Source organism: Schistocerca gregaria, chromosome 9 (genome assembly GCF_023897955.1).
Source record: "Schistocerca gregaria isolate iqSchGreg1 chromosome 9, iqSchGreg1.2, whole genome shotgun sequence".
Taxonomy (NCBI): domain Eukaryota; kingdom Metazoa; phylum Arthropoda; class Insecta; order Orthoptera; family Acrididae; genus Schistocerca; species Schistocerca gregaria.
This window is the reverse complement of record NC_064928.1, coordinates 168,235,443-168,261,333: the sequence shown is the minus strand read 5'-3', so window position 1 is coordinate 168,261,333 and position 25,891 is coordinate 168,235,443.

Sequence of the window (25,891 nt, the reverse complement as noted above, 5' to 3'; positions counted from 1 at the left end):
TATTTTCTTTCTTTGTGTGTGAGGAATGTTTCCTGTAAGTTTGGCCGTACCTTTTTGTAACACCCTGTATACAAAAATCTTAGTAAATATATGAGGGCGCTCTGAATTTTTTTATGTGACAACTCTTAAATCTTTTCAAATAAAAGATACTTCATTAACATTGAACATCTACTTTTCTTCACTTTTATATACCTATTTTTCAACGCAGTCAAACTGGGGATAAACATATTTCTGCCAACGGGAGACCCGTTTGTTGGCACTGTCACTGTAGAATGACGTTGTTAACGCAGCCATAGCCTCACCTCTGCTTACACCGTTTCACTCCGCCCACGCATCATACAATCAATGCTGGACGGAAACACAATCAGGATAGAACATTTAGCATTACAAGAAACGCTGTCAGCCGAACTGCAAGGCTAACAATTAATGAATATATTACAAAAAAACGTGAACTATTCTCTGTACACAGAAGCAGTCTTCCTTGATGCCGAACTGAGGAAGAATCTTGCCTTAAAAACGTGGGCAGCTATCTAAAAGACAGAAGATTTTTTGTTGAAATAGACGGGAAGCGGTCTGAAGTCAAGGTACTACATTCTTGCTGATAAATTAAGGATAATGCTGATACATGGTGAAACAATACTCTGGTGGGCGGTTTGCGGGTTTAAATCACCTCGGGGTATGACCATGCGGTGCATTTGACCTGTGGGCGTCGCACGGTGGCGCTGGCAGCAGTCCACATACGCAGAGGTGTGTTGGTGCATGTCAGAGTACGGTGGCGCGAGTAAGTGTGCAGACGTTTTCAGACCTGCTAATGGTGACTGCGGGTTCAAAATGGCTCAAAGAACACACAATGATGACGTTGTGAATGGTAGAATACTAGGGCGACTGGAGGCTGGTCAAACAGAGCACGTCGTAGCACGGGCACTCCGTGTGCCACAAAGTATGATCTCAGGATTATGGCAACGATTCCAGCAGACAGGAAACGTGTCCAGGCACTACAGTACAGGACGTCCACAGTGTACAACACCACAAGAAGACAGAGATTTCACCATCAGTGCCCGGAGACGGCCACGGAGTACTGCAGGTAGCCTCGCTCGGGACCTTACCGCAGCCACTGGAACAGTTGTCTCCAGACACACAGTCTACAGACGACTGAACAGACACGGTTTAATCGCCCGGAGACCTGCAAGGTGTATTCCATTGACCCCTGGTCACAGGAGAGCCCGTAAAGCCTGGTGTCAAGAACACAGTACATGGTCATTGGAACAGTGGTCCTAGGTTATGTTCACGGAAGAGTCCAGGTATAGAAAATAAACAATTTTTTCAGCCTTCAGTTGCAAGGTAATTTTTACTCGTTTACCTAGGTTTCGATTCAAGTAATGGAGTCTTCTTCAGAACCTATAAATTAAACAACCTTACGGACATATATTACTCACTGAAATGCATCATCAGTCTAATGATTGAATAATGAAGAAATCGTGATACGAAAAATTAAATTATTTTGAGAGCCAAACACTGGCCATGTCACAGATTAAAAATTAAAACAATAAAGACTCATAATCATAAGATTATGTCTGTCAAAATTAAAACCATTAAGGCGAACGTAGCCGGCGCTACGCCGGCCAGAAATAAGGACCACACGTGAGCGGCACGGAAACCAGGCGTCGCGAGCAGTTACGCGGCGAGGATTGGCCGCGGCCAAGCGCAGGCGCGAGAGACAAACTGTCTCAAACTTACTTAGAGCAAATATACATATAAACAAAATGTGACTGAAAGCCGTCCTACAAATGGACAAACCTATCTATTGGTATAGCAACATTAAAGAATTTACCTGAGAACAAAAGTACAAAGCCAAGGTATAATTTTTTTTTTACATTTAAATATTATAGTAAGAGGGCAAAGCCCCGGTACAGTAACTAAAAAATTAGTGTCGAAACCATGCGTGCTAAGCATAAAATGTCTTTAACATAAAAACGCCTTAGCAACTACACTCCTGGAAATTGAAATAAGAACACCGTGAATTCATTGTCCCAGGAAGGGGAAACTTTATTGACACATTCCTGGGGTCAGATTCATCACATGATCACACTGACAGAACCACAGGCACATAGACACAGGCAACAGAGCATGCACAATGTCAGCACTAGTACAGTGTATATCCACCTTTCGCAGCAATGCAGGCTGCTATTCTCCCTTGGAGACGATCGTAGAGATGCTGGATGTAGTCCTGTGGAACGGCTCGCCATGACATTTCCACCTGGCGCCTCAGTTGCACCAGCGTTCGTGCTGGACGTGCAGACCGCGTGAGACGACGCTTCATCCAGTCCCAAACATGCTCAATGGGGGACAGATCCGCAGATCTTGCTGGCCAGGGTAGTTGACTTACACCTTCTAGAGCACGTTGGGTGGCACGGGATACATGCGGACGTGCATTGTCCTGTTGGAACAGCAAGTTCCCTTGCCGGTCTAGGAATGGTAGAACTATGGGTTCGATGACGGTTTGGATGTACCGTGCACTATTCAGTGTTCCCTCGACGATCACCAGAGGTGTACGGCCAGTGTAGGAGATCGCTCCCCACACCATGATGCCGGGTGTTGGCCCTGTGTGCCTCGGTCGTATGGAGTCCTGATTGTGGCGCTCACCTGCATGGCGCCAAACACGTATACGACCATCATTGGCACCAAGGCAGAAGCGACTCTCATCGCTGAAGACGACACGTCTCCATTCGTCCCTCCATTCACGCCTGTCGCGACACCACTGGAGGCGGGATGCACGATGTTGGGGCGTGAGCGGAAGACGGCCTAACGGTGTGCGGGACCGTAGCCCAGCTTCATGGAGACGGTTGCGAATGGTCCTCGCCGATACCCCAGGAGCAACAGTGTCCCTAATTTGCTGGGAAGTGGCGGTGCGGTCCCCTACGGCACTGCGTAGGATCCTACGGTCTTGGCGTGCATTCGTGCGTCGCTGCGGTCCGGTCCCAGGTCGACGGGCACGTGCACCTTCCGCCGACCACTGGCGACAACATCGATGTACTGTGGAGACCTCACGCCCCACGTGTTGAGCAATTCGGCAGTACGTCCACCCGGCCTCCTGCATGCCCACTATACGCCTTCGCTCAAAGTCCGTCAACTGCACATACGGTTCACGTCCACGCTGTCGCGGCATGCTACCAGTGTTAAAGACTGCGATGGAGCTCCGTATGCCACGGCAAACTGGCTGACACTGACGGCGGCGGTGCACAAATGCTGCGCAGCTAGCGCCATTCGACGGCCAACGCAGCGGTTCCTGGTGTGTCCGCTGTGCCGTGCGTGTGATCATTGCTTGTACAGCCCTCTCGCAGTGTCCGGAGCAAGTATGGTGGGTCTGACACACCGGTGTCAATGTGTTCTTTTTTCCATTTCCAGGAGTGTATGTGTCATTACCAAGCATATTACGAAATACAAAAAGACACAAGTACAATCGTACCATAATAAATGTACAAAGCAGATGGGGAAACGGCATCGGCCATTCGAAGCGGTCTGTGGGTCAACTCCACTGGAGTAAAGGTTGAAATCCTTCGAAATAACTTCTATTTTTCGTGCGGTACCGTTTTCGCTTCCCACGCCCGGGTTCCCGGGTTCGATTCCCGGCACGGTCAGGGATTTTTTCTGCCTCGTGATGACTGGTCCTTAAGTCATTTAGGTTTAAGTAGTTCTAAGTTCTAGGGGACTGATGACCATAGATGTTAAGTCCCACAGTGCTCAGAGCCATTTGAACCAATTTTTTTTTAGTTGCAGCCGATCATTAAGTAAGTTGTCTCTATCAAAAACAAGATGTTTAAAAATTTCCAATTCTTCGAGGGTGTCTAGGCTACATCCCTTGACTTCATTATGCAAAAGCTCTGCGTCTTTTAGAGGCTTGGGAGCATGCGCCTTTTGGACCAGATGTCCAGCAAATGTAGATCCTCGTGTACCATCACCGCTTTTTGTCGGCAGATGCTCTTTAAACCTAACAGACAGGGCCCTTCCGGTCTAGCCAATGTAATAAGAAGGACATTCCGCACACATGATCTTATACACACCTGACAGCGATGATTTGTCATTACCTTTATCCGGAGAATGAACGAAATTCTTTTTTGAGGTTGTTGGTGGTAGAGTGTGAAACTTTACACCCTAGGTTTTATAATAAACAACCTACCTTATAGGATATGTTACCTGAACTGATATGTATTTCGTTGCCTAGTGTTGATTGTGGGCACCTGAACTGGAAAGGGTGGTAGTTCAGGAAGCCTCCGTGCGCGCTCTAATCTCTCTAATTTTACATTCGTGATCTCCTCGGGAGGTATAAGTAAGGGGGAAGCAATATATTCGATACCTCATCCAGAAACGCGCCCTCTCGAAACCTGGACAGCAAGCTACACCGCGATGCAGAGCGCCTCTCTTGAAGATTCTGCCACTTGAGTTTGCTAAACATCTCCGTAACGCTATCACGCTTACCAAATAACCCTGTGACAAAACGCGCGGCTCTTCTTTGGATCTTTTCTATCTCCTCTGTCAACCCGACCTGGTACGGATCCCACACTGATGAGCAATACTCAAGTATAGGTCGAACGAGTGTTTTGTAAGTCATCTCCTTTGTTGATGGACTACATTTTCTAAGGACTCTCCCAATGAATCATAATCTGCCACCCTCGTTATCAACAATTAATTTTATATGATCATTCCACTTCAAATCGTTCCGTACGCATACTCCCAGATATTTTACTGTAGTAACTGCTACCAGAGTTTGTTCCGCTATCATATAATCATACAATAAAGGATCCTTCTTTCTATGTATTCGCAATACATTACATTTGTCTGTGTTAAGGGTCAGTTGCCACTCCCTGCACCAAGTGTCTATCCGCTGCAAATCTTCCTGCATTTCGCAGCAATTTTCTAATGCTGCAACTTCACTGTATACTACAGCATCATCCGCGAAGAGCCGCATGACACTTCCGACACTGTCTACAAAGTGGGGCAGAACACGCAGTGCACACTGTGACTGTTTTTCATTCTGAATGTCTGTTACCTTCCAACTGATAATTTACGACGAATTTTATTAACGTATAGATGTTTTGCGGTGGGGCAGTTAACACGTCTGATTCCTTCAAGAGGTATGTACTTGACAACCATGGCTGAACACCATAGCCGCGCGGAGTGGATGCGCGGTTCGAGGCACCATGTCGCGGATTGCACGGCCCTTTCCGCCCTTTCCGCTGACTCCTCCCTCGGGCATTGGTGTGAGTGTTGTTTTTAGGATAAGTTAATTTGAGTTAGTTTAAGTAGTGTGTAAGTCTAGAGACCGATGACCTCAACAGTTTGATCGCTTAGGAGTTCACATACACTACTGGCCATTAAAATTGCTACACCACGAGGGGCGCGTGCTACAGACGCGAAATTTAACCGACAGGAAGAAGATGCTGTGATATGCAAATGATTAGCTTTTCAGAGCAATCACCTACAACATACTGACATGAGAAAAGTTTCCAACCGAATTCTCAAACACAAACAGCAGTTGACCGGCGTTGCCTGGTGAAACGTCGTTGTGATGTCTCGTGTAAGGAGGAGAAATGCGTACCGTCAAGTTTCCGACTTTGATAAAGGTCGGATTGTAACCTATCGCGATTGCGGTTTATCGTATCGCGACATTGCTACTCGCGTTGGTCGAGATCCACTTACTGTTAGCAGAATATGGAATCGGTGGGTTCAGGAGGGTAATACGGAACGCCGTGCTGGATCCCAACGGCCTCGTATCACTAGCAGTCGAGATGACAGACATCTTATCCGCTTGGCTGTAACGGATCGTGCAGCCACGTCTCAATCCCTCAGTCAACAGATGGGGACGTTTGCTAGACAACAACCATCTGCACGACAGTTCGAAAACATTTGCAGCAGCATGGACTATCAGCTCGGAGACCACGGCTGCGGTTACCCTTGACGCTGCATCACAGACAGGAGCGCCTGCGATGGTGTACTCAACGACAAACCTGGGTGCACGAATATCAAAACGTCATTTTTTCGGATGAATCCAGGTTCTGTTTACAGCATCATGATGGTTGCATCCGTGTTTGGTGATATCTCGGTGAACGCACATTGGAAGCGTGTATTCGTCATCGCCATACTGGCGTATCACCCGGCGTGATGGTATGGGGTGCCATTGGTTACACGTCTCTGTCACCTGTTGTTCCCATTGAGGGTACTTTGAACAGTGGACGTTACATATCCGATGTGTTACGATCCGTGGCTCTACCCTTCATTCGATCCGTCGAAACCCTACATTTTAGCAGGATAATGCACGACCGCATGTTGCATGTGTTTTACGGGTCTTTCTGCATACAGAAAATTTTAGACTGCTGCCCTGACCAGATGCACATCCTCCACATCTCTCACCAATTGGAAACGTCTGGGCAATGGTGGCCGAGCAACTGGCTCGTCACAAGACGCCAGTCACTACTCTTGATGAACTGTGGTATCGTATTGAAGCAGTATGGGCAGCTGTACCTGTACACGCCATCCAAGCTCTGTTTGACTCAATGCCCAGGAGTATCAAGGCCGTTATTATGGCCGAGGTGGTTTTTCTGGGTACTGACTTCTCAGGATCTATGCACCCAAATTGCGTGAAAATGTAATCACATGTCAATTCTAGTATAATATATTTGTCCAATGAATACCCGTTTATCACCTGCATTTGTTCTTGGTGTAGCAATTTTAATGGCCAGTAGTGTAGTAGGGTAAGGACGGAACCGTGTAACCGGTTTTGTCGAGCCATTATCTATCAATAGGAGTTTCGGAAACTTCGGCATGCATTCCGAACTGATGACATGGACCTGGTCAGTTGTGGTTCGTACTGGGCAGCTGATTTTGGCTGGGTCCACAGGACCAAAGGACCCACTGGAGCATCTAGCGTGTTGTCAGCTGCGGATACAGCAATTGTGGTGTAACTGCTTGAGGATTCTGGCAGCGGTCTCTGTTCTCGGCGCGGTGCTGCTCTGCAGGCAGCTGCACAGGAGGTAGCAGTGCCCTCCATCCTCCAGCATGGCATGGGGCCCGCTTGAACATTAAGAATACACATGCCTATACCAGTTCTTTAGCGCTTCAGTGTAGCACCAGTAGCCATTTCCGGCACGGAGCGAGTAACGTATTTCAGACGACTTGCATAATTGTTGACTGTGTGTTGAAAAGCATGCAAGCTCTTGATGGCACACGAGCAAGCGCAGACTAGGGAGACGCCACCAGTTCGTTGTGGGCCCGTATTTCTCGTGGGCCCCGGCGACATTCACTGTGACTCGCTGAGACCCAGGTGACGCGTGCCAAGTCCCGCCGCCGCCACCGCCATTCCTTTCAGTGTGTAGTACTGAGGCAAGGGAATCTGTAGGTCGTAACACGCCCACTAACAAGGAGACGGCACGAGCGTGGGGTCGGGGATTCGTCCGAAATTTTGTGTGCTGAAAGACGACCCCTAACACCTCACGTGGTTAAAATATTAGGACGCACTACCCGGAAAATCCAGGGGAAAATCTATCCAAAGTTTCTCAGGTGCCTTATGAGTATAAAATGTTAATCCACTGCCGAGCCGCCGTCCGGCCTAGATGTTTGAGGCTCGGACTCTTACGAAAGATGTCGCAGGTTCTATTCCTCATCTGGCACATTTTATTTCTTCTGTTTCATTTTCTTTTGTTATTCCACCAATTATTCAGAAAGTTTCCCAAACCTACATCATCTTTAACAAATTAGTTACATTATTGAATATATATTATTTTCTTTTTGTCCAACAACACAGTTCATGGCGGTGGGTTTTCCATTTTTCATTGTAAAGTATATAAGGAGAACCATTGCGTTTTTAATCAGAATAACAAATTCGATTGGGAACCATTCAGTTTTTATACATATAACAATTGTAAACAAGAACCGCACTGGTAATTATCTACATCCATACTCTGCAAGCCACCTGACGGTGTGTGGCGGAGAGTACCCTGAGTACCTCTATCGGTTCTCCCTTCTATTCCAGTCTCGTATTGTACGTGGAAAGAAGGATTGTCGGTATGCTTCTGTGTGGGCTCTAATCTCTCTGATTTTATCCTCATGGTCTCTTCGCGAGTTATACGTAGGAGGGAGCAATATACTGCTTGACTCTTCGGTGAAGGTATGTTCTCGAAACTTTAACAAAAGCCCGTACCGAGCTACTGAGCGTCTCTCCTGCAGAGTCTTCCACTGGAGTTTATCTATCATCTCCGTAACGCTTTCGCGATTACTAAATGATCCTGTAACGAAGCGCGCTGCTCTCTGTTGGATCTTCTCTCTCTCATCTATCAACCCTATCTGGTGCTGATCCCACACTGCTGAGCAGTATTCAAGCAGTGGGCGAACATGCGTACTGTAACCTACTCCCTTTGTTGTCGAATTGCATTTCCTTAGGATTCTTCTAATGAATCTCAGTCTGGCATCTGCTTTACCGACGATCAACTTCATATGATCATTCCATTTTAAATCACTCCTAATGCGTACTCCCAGATAATTTATGGAATTAACTGCTTCCAGTTACTGACCTGCTATTTTGTAGCTAAATGATAAGGGACCTATCTTTCTATGTATTCGCAGCACATTACACTTGTCTGCATTGAGATTCAATTGCCATTCCCTGCACCATGCGTCAGTTCGTGCAGATGCTCCTGCATTTCAGTACAATTTTCCATTGTTGCAACCTCTCGGTACACCACAGCATCATCTGCAAAAAGCCTCAGTGAACTTCCGATGTCATCCACCAGGTCATTTATGTATATTGTGAAAACAAGCAAAGCAATTTGTTTTGCGACATCTTGCGCAACATATAAAAGCGGATGTTTTACAGTCACAGAGCGTTTGCAATAAATCTGTACAAAAATATGCCCCATTAACATTTACGAAAATTTTTTGAGTTTCTGATGATTTTTAGGCAAACCAGGCATATTGAATCATGTCTCGGAATATTGGTGACGATAACTGATGGTGAATTACAGAATGAATTTTTATACAGTCTTCCCGGGAATTAATTTCACGATTCTCCTGTAACAATGCGCTGCAATTTTGCAAGCAACAGAAGAAAAAAAAAGTGCCGTAGGAGGAACCGAACCGAGACCTCTGGCGCAAGAGTCCGACCGCTAACCATGTAGGCCAGCCGGCGGCTCGGCAGTGTACTGACAGTTTACACTCATACGACACCTACGAAACTTTGGATCGATTTTTCTCGGGATTTTCCTAGTAGTGAGTCCTAATATTTTAACCAAGTGAGGTGTTAGGGGTCCTCTTTCACCACACAAAATTTCGGAAAAATCCCGGACCCCACGGTCGTGCTGTCTCCTTGGAAGTGAACACAGGAGCAGTCCAGTCACCCCTTTGATATATGCTAAACTCAAAGTGATATGTAGGTGAATTGTCGGCACCTTCTTCTTTCCATTACCTAACTGAAAGATGTGTAAACAGTTTTTGATATTGCTGCACAACAGTAGTACAGTGATTTTTAATAAACGCGCCGTCGTTTGATTGTATTGTTGTTTATTTCATTGTGACCTAGGTTTCGCCCTCTTACGCCAGCAATATATGTTAATGATATAAACTCAATCGCTTGAAAATGGCATAAAAGGCCGAAACCCAGGTCGGAATTAAATAAACAGCAATACAGTCAAATGGCGGTGTGTTCCTTTAAGAGGTGTACCTCTTTGAAGAACTGTTCGTTTTCAACTAGGGTCTCGTATACGCTGCACACTGCCCTCACTTCTCAGTTTAAGTGTAGGGATGAGAGCTTCTTTTAGTAATTATACTTCGTCTTAATTCGTGTTGTAAATATTGTGGACTGCAGAAGAAAATATTTATTCATAATAGAAAGGAATTATAGACATCAACTGCTAGTGGGTACCGAATTATATACGAGGTGTGGTATCACCGCCAGACACCACACTTACTAGGTGGTAGCCTTTAAATCGGCCGCGGTCCGTTATTATACGTTGGACTCGCTTGTCGCCACTATCAGTGATTGCAGACTGAGCGCCGCCACACGGCAGGTCTAGAGAGACTTCCTAGCACTCGCCCCAGTTGTACAGCCGACTTTGCTAGCGATGGTTCACAGACTACTTACGCTCTCATTTGCAGAGACGACAGTTTAGCACAGCCTTCAGCTACGTCATTTGCTACGACCTAGCAAGGCGCCATATTCAGTTACTATTGATATTGAGATTGTGAATCATGTACCTTCAATAGCGACGTTCATCATTAATGGATTAAAGTTAAGTATCAAACTAGCTATGTCCGCTTTCTGAATTCTAATTCCCTGTCATGTTCTAGACCTCACGTCAGTATAGTCCTTCCCTGCTCAGGCAAGCCTGCGTGAGCTAAAGCGCGTGCATTTCCGCCCCCCAACAGTAACACGGTGTTGGCTCTTCTGCCAACACAACACGACGGTCATTCAATAATTAAGGAGACAAATTATTTTTACAAATCAATATTTTTTCAACTTTTCAAATAATCCCCTTGGACATTTATGCACTTGTTCCAACGGGCTACAAGCTTTTTATTCCGGCTGCAAAGAACTCTTTATCTTGATATTTGAACCGATTTCTCACAAACTTTTTCACGTCCTCGTTGTACTGGGACTTCTTCCCATGCAATGCCTCTTTCAGTGCACCAAACAAATGGAAATAACTAGGTGCTAAATCAGGATTGTAAGGGAGTTGAGGCAGTATTTCCCAATCCATTTTCTCGATGGTTTCATGGGTTAGTTGAACGATATGAGGACGTGCGTTGTCTTGCTAGAGAATCACACCTGTCCTCCGAGATCCACGACGTGTCTCTCTCACGGCTGGCTTCACCTTGTTTAAAAGAAAATCCAAGTAGTATTCGCTGTTCATTGTATTCTGCTCTTCGAGATAACCACAAAAAACTGGACCTTCAGCATCCCAAAACACCGTCAACATAACTTTTCCTGCTGATGCTTGGGTTTTGAATTTTTTCTTGACAGGTGAGTTGGCGTGCTCCCACTCCATGCTTTGTCTTTTTGATTATGGCTCATAACAGTGAACCCATGTTTCATCACAAGCTAAAATTTTGTTGAGGAAGTACTCATCTTCTCTTTCGTAACGTTTGTTTAGCTCTGTACGCACTCTCACTTGTTTCGTTGTGTAGCTGGGGCCCATCTTGCACATGTTTTGCGGTACTTCAGCTTGTTACAGATAATATTATGAACTGTACCAGTACTAATATGAACCTTATCAACTGCCATTTCCACAGTCACACGGCAGTCGGCATGAATAATGTCATCAATTCGACTTTCAAGTGACGATGTTGAAACTGCAACTGGTCGGCCAGAACGGTGTTCGTCAGTCACTGAGTCGCGACGATTTTTGAACTGCTCTACTTCAATTGTAAAACTTTGCGCGATTCGTACAACCTTCGCCATAAACATTCTATAGTACGAGGGCTATCCACAAAGTACATTAAGTTTTCGTTAGTGTCCGTAAGGGGCGGGGCTAGCGCGGCCATCTTGGTGTCATGCCATTCCGCCGCTCAGTCGGCATCCTGCCGTGCTGGTGGGAGGTTCGTGCTGTACTCCGTTGAGTTACTGTGACACTTTGAAATGTCAGCGTTAATTGAAAATGCCGCGTAGTGTGAAGTGCGTGCTGTAATAAGGTTTCTGACTGCAAAAAACTGTACACCGATAGAAATCTGTCGGCAATTTTGTGAAGTGTATGGGGACAACATAATCACTGAAGGTGGAGAGCGTCAATGGGTCATATAATTTAAAAATGGACGAACCAACGTTCACGACGAAGAGCGAAGTGGAAGACCCAGCATAGTGACTGCCGAACTTGTCGAAAAAGTCGATGCCGCGGTCCGTGAAAACCGTAATTTCACAATAATGGAACTCTCTATGAATTTTCCACAAATTTCACGAAGTTTGTTGCACGAAATCATTAGCGAAAAGCTTGGTTACCATAAGTTTTGTGCAAGATGGATACCAAAAATCTTGACAGAGATTCATAAAAATCAGCGAATGGTTTGAGCGTTAACGTTTTTGGACGCTTACGAGAAAGATGGCTACTCATTACTCGATCGCATTGTTACTGGTGATGAAACATGGATTAAGCATGTGAACTGCGAGACAAAATTGCAGTCAATGCACTGGGGGCACACAAATTCCCCCCAAAAACCCAACAAATGGATGCAGACAATGTCGGCAAGGAAGGTGATGGTGACTGTCTTTTGTGACAGAAAAAGTGTGATTTTTGTGGATTTTCTGGAAAGAGGCACTACAATAAACTCTCAAAGGTATTCCCAAACTCTGCACAACCTCAGAAGAGCAATACAAAACAAGCGCAGGGGAAAGTTGTGCTCAAAGATCTTGCCGATTCACAACGCCCGGGACCACACGGCAAATGCCACTCGTGAAGTTCTCGAATCTTTCAAGTCGGAGTTGTTTCCTCATCCGCCATACAGTCCCGACCTGACACCGACCGACTTCCACTTATTCCCAGCAATGAAGAAGTGGTTGGCTGTGCAGCGTTTTTATGACGAAACACAGCTTCAAGAAGAGGTAACCACGTGGTTGAAGGCGCAGGCGGCCAAATTTTACGACGAAGGAATTGCCAAGGTCGTCCATCGCTACGATAAGTGCCTTAATTTAAATGGCAACTATGTAGAAAAGTGGTATTTAAGTGTGGGTTTCATCTGTATATAATAAAAAAATTCCAATACTTTATTTATTTTTAATTTCAAAACGTAATGTACTTTGTGGATAGCCCTCGTATATATTTACTGGTTTCTCGCCTTCACCAAGTAAAAAACGAATAACAGAACGTTGTTCAACTAATGTGGACGTCTCAAGCGGACTCGTCATCTTGAAATGTATTTTTGAGGTTATAAACAAAACAATGTTGATACATCAGCTGATCAGGGCTTATCCCAGTGAGGCCAACTTCAAGCCATAAGAGTACCAAACTTTCCTTACTAACAGCTTTTTCCCCACACCAATCTGTCTCTTTAATTATGAATGACCCTAGTAGATGCACTGACTGCTGCAGCACCCTTACACAGTGGTCACTCCACCGCACAGACTACCCTGTCACACCCAAATTCTCAACTTTATATCGCAAACTACTTGTGTGGTGCTCTGCTCATCAGCCTCAATATTTGTAGCGTCTCGCCGACGTGTCCGAAAGAACAGACACCACACGTACGTAAATAACATATGGCCAGTGATCCCTTCAGTGCAGATGTTAATCAAGCCTGAACTCTTACGGGAATCGACGAGATGCCATGAGTAATGATGCTACTAAGTAGCGTTACTACATTAGTAGTATGAGGCATAAAGATGAGAATTTGGGTGCGACAGGGGGCGTGCTAGCGTAGTCCATGTGGTTGTGGTTACCACTGTGTGTGGATGGCATAGTGGTCAGCACATGCCTCATTGATAGAAATCAATGCCCATAGGCAACTTAATGTATCTAATTCCTTTGTGTCTTGATCTTGAGCTGCAAGATCAAAATGGTGTCTGTTCTTCGAGACATGTTTGAAGGAACAGACACTATATACAGGGTGTTACAAAAAGGTACTGCCAAACTTACCTCACACACAAAGAAAGAAAATATGTTATGTGGTCATGTGTCTGGAAACACTTACTTTCCATGTTAGAGCTCATTTTATTACTTTTCTTCAAATCACATTAATCATGGAATGGAAACACAGCAACACAACGTACCAGCGTGACTTCAAATACTTTGTTACAGGAAATGTTCAAAATGTCCTTCGTTAGCGAGGATACATGCAACCACCCTCCGTCGCATGGAATCCCTGATGCGCTGATGCAGCCCTGTAGAATGGCGTATTGTATCACAGCCGTCCACAATACGAGCACGAAGAGTCTCTACATTTGGTACCAGGGTTACGTAGACAAGAGCTTTCAAATGCCCCCATAAATGAAAGTCGAGAGGGTTGAGGTCAGGAGAGCGTGGAGGCCATGGAATTGGTCCGCCTCTACCAGTCCATCGGTCACCGAATCTGTTGTCGAGAAGCGTACGAACACTTTGACTGAAATGTGCAGGAGCTCCATCGTGCATGAACCACATGTTGTGTCGTACTTGCAAAGGCACATGTTCTAGCAGCGCAGGTAGAGTATCCCGTATGAAATCGTGATAATGTGCTCCATTGAACGTAGGTGGAAGAACATGAGGCCCGGTACTCACACCTTTACTTCTGCCAGTATCCGTCTCCTACCTTCCAAAGACGGATACTGGCAGAAGTAAAGGTGTGAGTACCGGGCGTGAGTCGTGCTTCGGTAGCTCAGATGGTAGAGCACTTGCCTGCGAAAGGCAAAGGTCCCGAGTTCGAGTCTCGGTCGGGCACACAGTTTTAATCTGCCAGTAAGTTTCATATCAGCGCACACTCCACTGCAGAGTGAAAATCTCATTCTGGAAACATTCCCCAGGCTGTGGCTAAGCCATGTCTCCGCAATATCCTTTCTTTCAGGAGTGCTAGTTCTGCAAGTTTCGCAGGAGAGCTTCTGTAAAGTTTGGAAGGTGGGAGACGGATACTGGCAGAAATAAAGGTGTGAGTACCGGGCGTGAGTCGTGCTTCGGTGGCTCAGATGGTAGAGCACTTGCCCGCGAAAGGCAAAGGTCCCGAGTTCGAGTCTCGGTCGGGCACACAGTTTTAATCTGCCAGGAAGTTTAAAAAAAAACATGTTTCAGCCAGCAGCAGCACATTATTTCGCGGTACCACACCCAAACAAGAGTTTGGTCCATATCCATTGTAGTGGTTAATAAAGAAGAAAAAGAGAAGAAAAGAAAGGGATTGGAAATGTGGGAAGAAATGGTGAATAAAAAGGGTTTTTAAAATCGTTAATGACCGTGAAAAAAGGGAAAGAATGAAATGCAAATCGGACTTCGTATTACAGAAAAGTTGTTGGACTTCTTGATTCGGAAAAGCTATTGTTGGGGTGGCCCTTGTGACGTTTCTGAGCAAAAGTCAAACCAATTTCCCCTACAAAAATTATTTGAAAAAGAACAGAGAATAACAAAATGTAACTGACAGGGGGAAATGCCGTAGATAAGAGTTCATCCTTTACCACGTTAGCATGTCTTCTTTCGTGCGGCGTCCAGGTCTTCAAAAATCTCCTACTTCATTTCTGCGTGAAAAGTCTGCTCCGAAATCCTGCAGTTGTCCAGGAATCACTAATTTATACAAATCAAAATCATCTTGACACTCAATGCAGTTTATTTTACGTTGCTACTTACATCCTCCGAATTTCGTAACAACTTCCACAATATGTCTGCACATTAATCAGTTTTTTTTTCGTCTTAAATCAGATCAAGACTAGCTAATAAGTTTTTACGTCTGCAATAAGCTTCCGCTCTCTAGAGACAATAGACGGGCAGAAAACAGAAAAAGAGTTACAATTTTAGTATTTTCTCTGCCATCAAGCGCTCATACCGCTGCGACGGTATAATTTATCTCTGAGGGAACGAGTGTATCGCGGCGAAACTCAAAGTCCCGCTACACCATCTCCGAATATCAGGCTATCTTGCTCTCACTCAAATACTAGTACAGGGTGTTTCAAAAATGACCGGTATATTTGAAACGGCAATACAAACTAAACGAGCAGCGATAGAAATACACCGTTTGTTGCAATATGCTTGGGACAACAGTACATTTTCAGGCAGACAAACTTTCGAAATTACAGTAGTTACAATTGTCAACAACAGATCGCGCTGCGGTCCGGGAAACTCTATAGTACGATATTTTCCACATATCCACCATGCGTAGCAATAATATGGCGTAGTCTCTGAATGAAATTACCCGAAACCTTTGACAACGTGTCTGGCGGAATGGCTTCACATGCAGATGAGATGCACTGCTTCAGCTGTTCAATTGTTTCTGGATTCTGGCGGTACACCTGGTCTTTCAAGTGTCCTCACAGAAAGAAGTCACAGGGGCTCATGTCTGGCGAATAGGGAGGCCAATCCACGCCGCCTCCTGTATGTTTCGGATAGCCCAAAGCAATCACACGATCATCCAAATATTCATTCAGGAAATTAAAGACGTCGGCCGTGCGATGTGGCCGGGCACCATCTTGCATAAACCGCGAGGTGTTCGCAGTGTCGTCTAAGGCAGTTTGTACCGCCACAAATTCACGAAGAATGTCCAGATAGCGTGATGCAGTAATCGTTTCAGATCTGAAAAATGGGCCAATGATTCCTTTGGAAGAAATGGCGGCCCAGACCAGTACTTTTTGAGGATGCAGGGACGATGGGACTGCAACATGGGGCTTTTCGGTTTCCCATATGCGCCAGTTCTGTTTATTGACAAAGCCATCCAGGTAAAAATAAGCTTCGTCAGTAAACCAAATGCTGCCCACATGCATATCGCCGTCATCAATCCTGTGCACTATATCGTTAGCGAATGTCTCTCGTGCAGCAATGGTAGTGGCGCTGAGGAGTTGCCGTGTTTGAATTTTGTATGGATAGAGGTGTAAACTCTGGCGCATGAGACGATACGTGGACGTTGGCGTCATTTGGACCGCAGCTGCAACACGGCGAACGGAAACCCGAGGCCGCTGTTAGATCACCTGCTGCACTAGCTGTGCGTTGCCCTCTTTAGTTGCCGTACGTGGTCGCCCTGCCTTTCCAGCACGTTCATCCGTCACCTTCCCAGTCCGTTGAAATTTTTCAAACAGATTCTTTATTGTATCGCTTTTTGGTCCTTTGGTTACATTAAACCTCCGTTGAAAACTTCGTCTTGTTGCAACAACACTGTGTTCTAGGCAGTGGAATTCCAACACCAGAAAAATCTTCTGTTCTAAGGAATAAACCATGTTGTCCACAGCACACTTGCACGTTGTGAGCAGCACACGCCTACAGCAGAAAGACGACGTACAGAATGGCGTACCCACAGACAGCGTTGTCTTCTGTATCTTTTACATCACTTGCAGCGCCATCTGTTGTTGAAAATTGTAACTACTGTAATTTCGAAAGTTTGTCCGCCTGAAAATGTACTGTTGTCCAAGCATATTGCAACAAACGGTGTATTTCTATCGCTCCTCGTTTAGTTTTTATTGCTGTTTCAAATATACCTTTCATTTTTGAAACACCCTATACATGTAGTATACGCTCAGCTCTCCAAAAGAAAATGCACCTGAAATTGAGCGTTTTAGGGTCCCAAAACAATCAGGATAGTTTTGACACAAAAGCTTTATACACTGTTGGTATCTATTCCCCCAGGCGATTTTCTGCTGTGAGTGAAGTTAACGCATGTCTTTTGGCTCGTGGTGTGATAACTGACTGATTTTAGCAAACAGTTGGCCAGTCGATTGTTTCTTTCGTTCAGTCGGTTTCAGTTGAATGAAAGAACAGAATGTAATTAACCTTTGTGGCCACTGTGAAAACATTGATACCTGTGAGTGATTATTTTTCTCTTTTTCGTTCTTTATTTTGCTTCTCTTAACTCTATACATATACAGTCGATAATCAAAATGGTGTGAACACCTGTACTTACTTGCGAATGGTTTATTAATAAGGGGTTGGATCTCCATTTGCCAGTAATACAGCTGCGATTCTTTTTGGAATATTGGCATATAATGATTGTGTAGTCTCCATTGTCTCCAGTGGAATGTTTCACTCCCTCCCCCCCTCCAACCCCCCCCCCCCCCCCCGATCAGAACCTCTTATAACTCCTGTGCTGGCCAGGGAAAGCGCCGCAGTTCAGTTGCATGCTCCTCATACCACCATTGTACTGTCCTGGTTGTGTGAATGGGTGCATTATCGTCCTGAAATATGGCATCATTGTTGGGGAACAACAAATGAATCATGGGGTGCTTCTAAGGCTCTAAAATGACTGTACCATGGCCTTGGAGAGTAATGTTGAGATCAACAAAATACCATGATACGGCTGCCCACACCATCACCATTCCACCTCCATTCTTAACCGTTGGAATCAAGCAATAAGGATTGAAGGTTTCTTCCGGTTTCTCCAGACGTGAACTCGGCTCGATGTTGGAAAATATTGACTAGTCGGGCCACATGACGCTTTCCCATCTGTCATCTGTCCATGATTTAAGCTGCTGGCATCATGTTTTACGCTTCCTTGAGTTGGTTATCGTCACTAATGGTTTCCGTATAGCAGCGCGTCCAAGAATATTCGCTTTATGGAGTTCTCGGCGGACAGTGTCGATAGATACGGAGTCTCGAAGGTGGCTGTTGAGTTCTGCAGTCACTTTAGCAGCCGTAGCTTTGTGTTGTACTGGCACAACTCGTGTTGGTGTACGACGATATCTTGCATTTAGTTTTGATTTGCACTCACACGATGATGTATTTCAACGTTTTGTGTAGGTTACGTTTACCCGATAGTGTCTTTCCATATTTTGTGTAGAATGCCATGACTGTTAAAACAGTTGCTCTTGAAACGTTCAATAATTTGGCTGTCTTCGTTACTGATGCTCCAGCTAATCAGGCCCCCAGAATCTGTCCTCTTTGTAACTGTGTTAGGTCTTTCATTGCACGTTGACCTCGGCTTTTGAATGCAAATAGAAGTGTGCACTACTCTAAACAAGCTGTACTGATCCTTACTTCGTACTGATCACACACAGTCCAGCGCGACATGTGCCTTACCTGCGTTATTGACAGTCAAACAACCATCTCATTACCATCACATTATTTTTCCTATACCCTGTACCTTTCATGGTTTAGAATATGTTGCTACACGAAAATTTCAATTTCTTTTCATCATCTTTATATTGCTTCTGCTAAATGCAGTGTGTAAGATTAGATGTAACGTGCAGAAATACCATATGAACTCTGATGGTAGAACGATATCGATAGCAACAGTCGAATGGATAGCGGCAGAGTGTATACACAGTGGCGTGTTCATAAGTGTATGCTGAGTAACCAGCTATTACCAGTTCCGGTAAAAGACACCCAAATTTATGGCTGACCTTTTAGGTTTCGGACACGGTTTGAACTACACGCCCCAGATACATTAATGTGACCACAGCCTATGTTCGACATCAACGTGTAGTGACCAATCACCTATAGCAGGTGGCAGAACTGGCCCTGGAAAGTATACAAGTGGCAGCACTGGCGCTGTGTCCGAGGAATGCGGAAAACAGTGTGGTCGTTGTCATCATGTGCAGTTGGGGAGATTTATTTGACGTCCAAAACAGTATGATCGTTGAGTTTTAGGCCAAGGATGGAAGCATTTCTGTAGTAACCAAAACCAACCGCAGAAACGCCTTGGGCTGTAGATGGGAGCCGCAAGGCAGGGAAGCCGCCAGCAGTGGAGCACGCACCACCAGGTAAACACAGGACGAATCGGACGACAGACCAACGACAACCGACAACAACCGACTACGACCGACACAACAAGGAAGAGATAAACAACGGAGCCTTGTAGAAACCACAACACCAAACACCAACAGTAAATCCACTCGGAACCAGAGCCAGGGAAATATCAACAACAAGCAACGACCAGATAGAGATGCAATCCAGAGCAAGTACCAGACTGCATGGACTAGGGTTTTTTTTCTTTATTGTGATTTCATTTCCCTGCCCCATGTGGGCAGGGGAGGGCTGTCAGCAGCACAATCCGCCGCTCTTCAGCCGAGTGAGATAACAACTTAAAATAAGAATAAAATGTTACATACGTAAGGCGAGAAAGGGGAACTTAAAACATAATAATGGGAGAAAATGGAGGTTAAAAATAGACTAACACAGTGACGTTCATGGAGGATAGTTAAAAGTCACCAGAAACTTAAAGAAAACACAGATGGCGAGTCTTCAAAACTCAGAGAAGGCACTGAATGGACATTCACACGTTAAAAGTCGGCCACAGTAGTGAAAACACTCCAGAACAACACACTTAAAACCCATTTGGAGCACACACGACGATGAATGGGCAGGTGGGACCTGCTGAGGGGAAAGGGCAGAGAGGATGGAGAAGGAGGTGAGAGCATGGGGCAGCAAGGGAAGCAGCGGGATGAAGAGAGGAGGGGCATCAGTGGGTTCACGAAGAGGCAGGAGACACCTGGGGCGGGAGAGGAATGGGGAAGACAGGGCAGGAGGGAGCGCAGAGACACTGAAAGGAGGCACAAGAGATGGATGGGGAGTAAGAGGGGGGAAGCCGCTCAGGAGGAGGAAGGGGGAGGAGAGGGAGCCTTGAGGAGGAGGCAGGAAGATGGGGTTAGAATTGGTAGGAAGAGTAGATGTCAGGGTGAACCTCATCACCCTGGAGGGGTAAATGGTGGAAGTTGTGTTGGGAAAGGAGATGGAGGGTGTGGAGATGGAGAGAGCGTGGGACACAACAGTAAAGGTGCGGCAACTGGTTGGGGGTGGAGAGGAAGGGAGACGCCAGGGGGTGAGGGGATCAAGGTGGAGGACAGCATATAGTGTGCAGATGTGTTCAGGAAAAAGGAGAAGGTGGGGTCCCTATATACGAAACTGGAGGGAGCGGCTATTGCCCGCGGCCTGCATGTGGTGTAGCGGTGGCGCCCTCACAGTGCGAGAGCCGCAGCGAGGAATAGCCGCCGCCGATGCGAAGCCCTCTATGGGCTGCCCACGACCATTTGTTCTGGCGCGTGTTCGACTTCTACGGCGGGAGGTACTAGAATTTCAGAAAGGGCTAAGTTTGTAAACTGTTCGCCTGTTGCTGTGGTTAAAATGCGCCGTGCATGGCAAAATGACACCAAGGCAACTGTGGTACAGCATGGACTGCAGATGACATGGTTGGTTAGTTGGTCGATTGGTTTGGGGGAACAGACAATGAGGTCATCGGTCCCATTGGATGAGGGAGGGATGGGTGAGAAAGTCGGCTGTGCCCTTTAAAGGAACTATCCCAACATTTGCCTTGAGAGATTTACGAAAATCACGGAAAACCTAAATCAGGATGACCAAAAGGGGTTTTGACCTGTCATCCTCCTGAATGCGAGTCCAGTGTGCACCACCTCACTGTAATCGACAGGGGTGATCGACAGCTGCGGAGGAGCATATCGGCGAATGAATGTGCAACTTTTGAGCAACTGACCACCTAGATGAACGAAGGGGCTACCAACGTGTCAGCGTTCACCGAACGTTGCTGCATACAGACCTCTGCAGCAGGCATCTGGTCCATTGCTGATTGCTGTTCATCTGTGACGAAGGCTGGAATTTGCACTGCAATATCGCAATTGGGCGTCCAATGAGTGGCGACAGGTGGCGTTTCCAAACGAATCACGTTTTATGCTCAGTCGCCTTTGGCTTGTACAGCCCTGCATCAATCGTCGAAAGGTCAAGGCCAAAGAAGGGAGCGTTAAGGCCTGGGGAATATTTTTGCGGCATTCCCTTGGCGATGTCGTCATTCTAGAAGGCACAATCGGGCCTACATCCAGTTTGTTCCTCCTCGGCACGATGTCATCTAGCAGCAGGACAATGCAACATCTCCCACAGCTCTCAAGGTACGTGCGTGGTTCTAAGAGAACCAGTGTGAGTTTACCAAACTCCCCTGGTCTCCAATCTCCCTGTATTTAAACCCAATACAGACTCTGTGGGACCACCTCAATCGGGATGTTCACTCCATGGATCCTCAACCGAGAAAATTTTATGCAGGTCGTCACAGCATTGGATTCGGCTTGGCTCCACATCCATCTTCAAGAACCTGACTGACTTTCATCCTGAACATTTCACAGAGGTCCAGTGGTGTGCGCACTGTAAGATTTTCGGTACACACACTATCTGATTATTTTACTTGTCGCTCTAATGAAGTACGCAAGTGTCAGCAATATGTCTCAAGGTCTTATTGTGGCATGTTTATGTTCTGCCATTAGGTCAGATGATAGAAATACCACTTGCATGCTTAGAGTAGCAGATTGACGGTGACCAACTTTAAACAGAACTTGATTAATTTTCACACACCTTTATTAAAATAATAAAAAGCATAGACATTACGTAACTTGATTTTGGATGCTGTTTACAACTGACAATCTGAAGTTCCTTTGGTCTTGGTACGTTAATCCCATTCTCACATATCTCTGATACTTGACAAAGTGTCTATACATTTATCTTCATGTGTAAGTACAGGAATATGATAATCTTCTTAGGTGCAGACTGAAACTTAATTATAGACTGGTACAGTCTAATGCAGACAAATGCAGACAAATACAGACTGGTGCAGACAAATGCAGACTGACTAATCGGAGGTCTGTACACTCGTTATAATACCTCGTGCATTCAGGTATCACTGCGCGAGTGTGATCTGAAGGAAACAAGGTTCTATGTTAGTAGCAATCTAATTGGCTGCGTTACATATTAATATGCGGATCGGCGGAAGCAGAATTTGGTCCGTCTCTATGGCAGCGCCATCTCGTAGTGCGGAGAGAGACGAGCGCTGCGCCTGTGCTGTTGTGGTTAGCGGGGCGCGCTCTAGTGGGAAAGTTGTGCACACTGGGCTGTGTGGAACTATGTACACAGCAGGTCCACACTGCAAAAGTTGGTAATTCAAGCTTTTGAGATGTGCTCACATTTGTGTGACTGGACAGGGTAGATAATGTCGTGAACGGAATGAAAGAAAGCGTGAGACAGTTTGCACACTGTGAGCTTCGCTGAGTGTTATGAACAGTAGCGACAAAGCATACAAAGGTGGACGACGATCCACATCATTAGTGTCAAACTGTTAGCAGCGAAGCTTTTTGCAGGAACCAATGGACTTCCAGATTGTCAGTTTACAACATAATCAACTTCTGCGCGAGTTAAATTGTAACCGTCCGTACAGAAACTGCTAAACAATTTACTACTTGTGAAGCCAGCCTCTGTGGCCGAGCGGTTCTAGGCGCTTCATTCCAGAACCACGTGGCTGATACTGTAGCAGGTTCGAATCCTGCCTCGAGCATGGATGTGTGTGATGTCCTTAGGTTCTTTAAGTTTACATAGTTCTAAGTCTGGAGGACTGATGACCTAAGATGTTAAGCCCCATAGTGCTTAGAGCCATTTGAACTACTTGTGAAACTGGTTCGCCAAAATTATGAACTCGCTAAGGTGATTCGCGTTCTAGAAACGGACACACTAATGGCATGGTCGGAGAGTTAAAGCGATTTTCACACTGATTCCAATCTCTGTGATTGATGCTAAGAGTGGTAGTGAATGTGTGTAAGCAATGTTCTTGGCGCACACTAATATATTCCAGTCCCAAGCGCATCGGCTATAGCTACAGACCAGCGCTTACTGAAAGGCGTATGATGGAGGGATAGTACCATTAGCGAGTGTATCACGTACCAAACTAGAAGATGGAATACCGTCGAAAGATCCTCGACGTCACAACTCACCGCCCACACGTATCAGCTACGATGCAAATTACTCTTTAGTTCTTTTAAAGGCTTCAAGTTGTTTCACGTTTCAGCCTTAAATTTCTTTTCTTTGTAATGAACTTTTGGTCATCATTGCTACTTCTATAAATAAATGTAGTTTCGGTGAAGAATTTGCAGACTCCGTAATATTATTGTTGACTCCACTGTTATCAGCCGTCATTGCTATTTTCCACTTCCTTCTCTCTCTTTCAACATATTTTGGTTGTTACTGCATGTGTTTTACGTATCTTCTGGAAGAGATGTGCTGTTTGTAGAGCGTGTGCAGTGTTTTCATTAGGAAAATTTACGTAACTGATTGGTACGTGGTTAATCGCGTAAGCTTGGGCGTTTACCTATAGTTTAAAAACTCCGACCAAGCAAGCACCGAGACCACTCGGTCGCTATTGATGCAAGGCACGAAATAGTTGGAAACTTGACATCTGTTGACATCTGTCTAACTAGGGGAACTATCCAGAAAGAAATTTTTGCTCTGCAGCGGAGTGTGCGCTGATATTAAACTTTTTGGCAGATTAAAAGTGTGTGCAGGACCGAGACTCCGACTCGTGACGTTTGCCCTTCGCGGGCAAGTGCTCTATCAACTTTTTTTTCCACTCCTTCTGTTCATTAATGTTCATTGCATTTGTTGTGGGCAGATGTCTCATGATACTTATTCCAGTTGATCCTTCCTAACAAAAATGGCTACAATGAAATGACATAAATAAGGTAAAGATAATTGCAGTCATAAATTACAGCATTCAAAGATTCAAAGAATGCAGTCTTTAGCAGCAGCGCAATTTAGCACCTTCACTGTCACCTTCAACTGGTGGCAGATCAGCATGCACACTTTCTTCTTCTGCAGCCGGTTCCTCGTAATCATTTCCCAGACCCAAAATAATCATTCAGTAAATCCTTGATGTGTGTTCCTTCCAGGGTAAATTACGTGGACAGAAGAGCAGTCCCGAACAGCGACATCGCAAAATACTTCACTACATAGCACAGGTTCTCCCCATTCCATCAATGGTGGCGAAGACGATCATGTCCACCTTAGCAAAGTTCTTGTGGAAAGGGGAATTGTTTCGAGTGCCGGTGAAGACAGCAGTTTTGGATCCAAGCAATGGAGGTATGGGTCTAACCGGCATCAAGTCTAAAGTGATGGCATTGTATGTCAAACGAACATGGAGCATAATGTGTAATGATCCAGGGTGCGTTACAGCAAAACTATACGATACTGTCAGCCCGAAAAGTGTAGAGCCGCCGATCAATATACAAAAAAAAAGCTTTAAGCTGAAACACATTAGGGAGTTTTATCTTGAACTAAGTTATCTCAGCAAAAAGTTTTTAAACGCCAAAAGCTTTACAGCAAAGGCGATTTTATCTGAAAGACGGAAACATGAAAGGAAAAATAACATAGAAACTAAATGTGCTGGAATAGCATGGAATGTGGTCTGGAAAAATATCAGAAGGTTACTGTTTTTGTGGGAAAAAAATGTGGTCAGCATGACAGAATGTCCATCCTAAGGGCCCGGGTTCGATTCCCGGCTGGGCCGGAGATTTTCTCCCCTTAGGGAATGTGTGTTGTGTTGTCCTAATCATCATCATTTCATCCCCATCGAAGCGCAAGTCGGCGAAGTGGCGTCAGATCGAAAGACTTGCGCCCGGCGAACGGTCTACCCGCTGGGAGGCCCTAGTCACACGACATTTGTTTATTTTATTCGTTCATCGTTGATCCGTTCACTCAGTTTTTTTATTACAGAGGGGAGCGAACCCTCTGACCGAACACGCTGAACTTCCGTGCCGGCTAAGAACTACACACACACACACCCGTGCCCGAGGGAGGACTCGAACCTCCGGCGGGAAGGGCCACGCCAACCGTGACATGGCGCCTCTGACCACGCCAGCTGAGCTACCCAACCACGACTCACGACCAGTCCTCGCAAAGTCCGCCAGTACTTCGTCTCCTACCTTCCAAATTTCACAGAAGCTCTCCTGCGTACCTCTCTGTAGAGCACTTGCCCAAGTATAGCAAAGATCCGGAGTTCGAGCCTCGGTCCTGTACACGGTTTTAATCTGCCAAGAAGTTTCCTATCAGCGCACACTCTGCTGAACAGTGCGGATACATGGCTTAGCCACACCCTGTCGGATGTTTCCAGAGTGAAATTTTCAATCTCCTTTCTTCCAGAAGTGCTAATCTTGCATGTGCCGCAGGAGAGCATCTATTAAGTTTGGAAGGTAGGAGAGGAGGAACCGGTCGAATTAAAGCTGTGAGGACGGATCACGAGTCGTGCTTGGATAGCTCAGCTGGTAGAGCGCTTTCCCGTGAAAGGCAAAGTTTTCGAGTGTCGGTCCTGCATACAGTTTTAATTTTCCAGGAAGTTTCATACAGGAATTATGTTTCAGTAGATCATGGGTCTTCAAACACTTTAACCTTAGGGCCACACTGGCTCTTCCACTAGGTCCCAGGGGCGAATATCTACAGGGTGAGTCATAAATGAGGAAAAATATGTCGAGGACCGCATGCTGCTATGCGTAACACGTGACGCACCG